Source organism: Dama dama, chromosome 11 (genome assembly GCF_033118175.1).
Source record: "Dama dama isolate Ldn47 chromosome 11, ASM3311817v1, whole genome shotgun sequence".
Classification (NCBI taxonomy): domain Eukaryota; kingdom Metazoa; phylum Chordata; class Mammalia; order Artiodactyla; family Cervidae; genus Dama; species Dama dama.
The window spans coordinates 63,568,207-63,572,403 of record NC_083691.1 but is presented as its reverse complement, the minus strand read 5'-3'; positions in this window follow the sequence as shown (position 1 = coordinate 63,572,403).

Below are 4,197 nucleotides of genomic sequence, written 5' to 3'. Positions count from 1 at the left end.
CTCATTTCTTTGCCTCAAATTTTACACACTACCCACTGTATTTCATCTTTGTTCTATTTTAAGAGCATCAAATCCTCATCACCAAAGAGAGCATTTTATAGGTAACAGTAGCAGATTAAAGAAAAATAGATGTCAGATTTTAGTTACATTATTTTCTTGTAATTAAAAGTCATGGAATTAATCATATCCTATTTCTTATACTATGAGTAAGGAGAACACGCTAATCACATAATCAAAATAAATGGTATGTATACTAAGTGCATCACAGTGCCTCCAGCCATGCATTAATGTCATTTGTAAAAGTCAGCTGTCTCAAAGTTTCTTGCCAATTTATCAGCAAAAAATAAGCAAAAGTGGTTAGTAAACTGAGAAACTTAAAAATATACAAAACAGACACTCAGAGTCTTAGAAAAAAATATTTCCTTGATTCATATCAATGCACATATTATTTATGTGTAAAGTTAAATGGAAGTACTTAATCGTAGATATTTGTCATTAGGCTCCTTTGTGTAATGTCATATATGTAGATCGAAAAGTTCACCTTAGTGGGATTATATTAAAAGCACTGTTTCAGGATGATATTCAAACAGTGTGTTTTGCTTACAACTTTTGTTTAAGTAAAAAAGGTCTGGTGAATTTCAATAGCATGTGCATGGTATGATGAAACCCTTTGCTCCATTAGTGGGCTTCTCTCTCAGGGCTGTATCTCTCATGAAATCTTTACATCCCCAGGTTCAGAGTTGCTTAAGAGGTATAGTAGTCAGGCCTAAAACAGATACTTTTAGAATTTAATTTCTAGATTGAAGGTGATGTTAGAAATAGTGAAATAAATAAACGGAGAGAGTAACATGGATGCATATACACTAACATATGAACATATGTAAATAGATAGGCAATGGGAATTTGTTGCAGGGAACTCAAACCAGGGCTCTGTAACAACCTAGAGGGGTGGGATGGGGAGGGAGATGGGAGGGAGGTTCAAAGGGGAGTGGACATATGTATACCTATGGCTGATTCATGTTGATGTTCGACAGAAAACAACAAAATTCTGTAAAGCAATTATCCTTTAAATTAAAAAATAAATGCATTAAAGGAAATAATGAAAACTCTACTGAGAAGGTGAATTACAAATTTAAATATCCAAATAATAGAATTTGGAGCATGTCTATGTTATCACAGGGGAACCAGATCACTTGCCACAAATGATTTATGTTCCTTGATGAAATGAGAAGAGAAATATAGTTTTGGGGGGGTTTGTAACGAAAAGTTAGAGTATCAGTTAGCACCTGCAATACTGAAAGTAACAGAAAACCCAACTCAAAATAGCCTACATGATAAAGGAGATTGATTGCTCAAGCAAGAAAAACCAAGAGGCAGGGCAGACTTCAAGGCTACTTGACCCAGAGGCTGCTGATCACTCAGGGTTTGCCTCTCTAGGTCTCTGTGGATTAGGGCAAGGGCCCCATCCCAAGTCTGCCTCTCCCTGAGGTGAGATGATGGTGCCCAGCTTCAGTGGACTTCTTTGCTTCCTTTCCAGTTCACGGGAGAATTAAGCCAGTCAATAAGATTCTCCTTGGGCTAGGAGACTGAGAGTAGGTTCACCTTTCCCTAAAAATATGGACTATGTAGAGAAGGAATAAATACATAACCCTTCTACCCTCCCCTCCTAATTCTAGTTTCCAAAAGGAAGGGGAATGTGGGTAGATAACTAATATTTTTATGTTATAAAATTAGGCAGAATTTTCCAATTAGATTTGACATATATCAGTACATTAGCATAATGCCCATGATTTTATTTAGGAAAAATATCAGGAAATTTTAGACTTTAAATCTTAGCATATGGAAGGATTTCTATTACAAGAGATATATAAATTGAACCTTACAAAACATGGGGTTTGGGGGAAATGGAGAATCACATTTTTTTACTATAAATAATATTGAGGAAAGGTATATGGAATAGTTTATATTGTTTTGCTGGCGTCACTTTAAATTTTCACATCCAATAACCCTCACTGCTTTTGTCTTTTGTTCTTTTTAGGCCATAGAAAAAAATGAAAACTCTTTTAAAAACTAATAATCAGAGCTGCCTGGTTGACAAGGGAGCCTTGGGTTTCAAGGAAACCCTGAAGCAAGGATTCTAAATCAAAGATTCAGGGGCAATTTGAGTTTGCATTTAAGATCCATCTGCTTTTAGCAGTTGCCGTGTGTTATATTCAACTGATACAAAGCACTGTGAAGAAATACTCTGTTACAATCTCTGATGACACTACAATACACTATATGTATTTCATAATATAATTGTAGATAGAAACTTGTTTTGCTTTATTCAAATTATGATTGTTCCTTAAAAGCAGAACTTGAAAATTAACTTTATCTACATAACTGATCAACCTAAGTATTATATATACTATTTTATACCTAGCAATGAGCAGTGTTTCAAAATAAAATATATAGAAAATGAAATCCCTTCACAGAAGCTAATTATTTCTTATTTCAAGTAAGAAATATGATATGATGCCTTGAATAATTGTTCAATTTGTACGGCAAAGATTATTATACTGACCAGTGATTTTACTAATATAAAAGGAAGGTGTGGGGGAATTTCTATGAAAAAACAAACAGCAACAACTAAAAAACCTAAACTGATTGTAATCCTTCCACCTCAAAATCAGAGAAGTGACTTGACTTAATCAGTGGAAAATAAGTTCTTTGGAGTTTGCATTTCCAAGGAGTTGCAGTTGGCTTTTCATGTAGTGGTTATTCTCCTCTTTTAAATGAACTTGTGTATTCACATCAGTAGCTAGGGAAAAGCAAATCTCTCCTTCAGTCAAATAAAAATTCAATGTAGGGAAAGAAAGTTCAAGAAATTTACGAGCATCCTTTCCTTTTTTGTGCTTTTAGGGAATGTGGGTGCATTTCTGTAGCAAAGGAAAACATTCCTCTCAAGAATCTTTGAATTTTCTACGTAGACTTAGAAAACAGTGTCACTAGCATTGTTTACTTGAGTAATACTTTTCAGTCATATGCAAGCTGTTTTATTTGGGAGAGAGCTGCTAACTTAGATAAAACTTTTGAAAGAAAAAATAATGATTACAGTGACACATATACTTCTGAACCAGATTTTTTTTGTTTGTATGGTCAGATACCATATGAATGGAATTTTTTCCCAATCTTCATTTTTCCTTCATAAATGTCTTTACAATACCAGCACAATTTGTGGAAAGATCTTTTAATTATCAATATAAACTAGATAACTCAAGTTCTAATCTATATCAAACATCTCCACCTTTAAGTTTCTATTCATTTCATTTTTGAGGATTCGTGGGCATTCTTGTTTAATTAGTAGTATGAGTGGTAGAATCTGAGGTCTCAGATTATTAGCCAAAGTCACTGGGTTATCTCCTTAAAGCTGATCAGATAGGTTTTCTTTCAATCATCCTATTACAGGAGGTTTTTGTAAACTAGTGTTATAAACGATTATTTTTAGTTAAGAGAAGCCCCAGGAAAGATTAAAAAAATGGGTATAAAGACATTCCAGTTCTTGATCTTATCTTTTTCTCATCTCAACCTTTAGAGAGTCTTGCTGGAAGAACACAAGGAAAGGCAGGAAGGCTTCTTACAGATCTTTGAGACCTCCTTCCACTCAAATCCCAGGGGAGCTAGAACGCTATACCTCTGTGGTTCAAAAAGTCTTTGGACCAGAAAAGGGGCCTTTATCTGCCAACATTTCAAACATATTCAATCAAATATTGATCTAGAAAATCAGCTACTTTTTCCTCTAGCAAAGAAATTAAATTAGTACTACCAACTGAAGGCCTTATACATGGTCCTCGGGAAGATAATGATGGTACCCTAGGCTGTTCCTAGGATCAAAAGTTTATATGGACCCCAAACTGATTTAACATTTTCTGTAATGCATGGAGACAAAAGGGTGAAAGATCTGCTCGCCAATAGTAATGTGCTGGAGATTATCTCATGTGGCGAGTCCTTGCATCAAGAAGCCAGGTTATGGTTTTCAAATCCATCTCATCTCTGAAAATAAAAGGAATGGAATGTGGCCTGTTTCACCTCACTCTGAAAGGTTTTCATCACCAGAAATATCTGATGGCTCTTATTCAAGTTGACAGGAGCACAAGTTTCTCTGACTCATAAACAGTCCTTCTCTCTATTGTATCCTGTTTCCAAGGAGTACCGGAT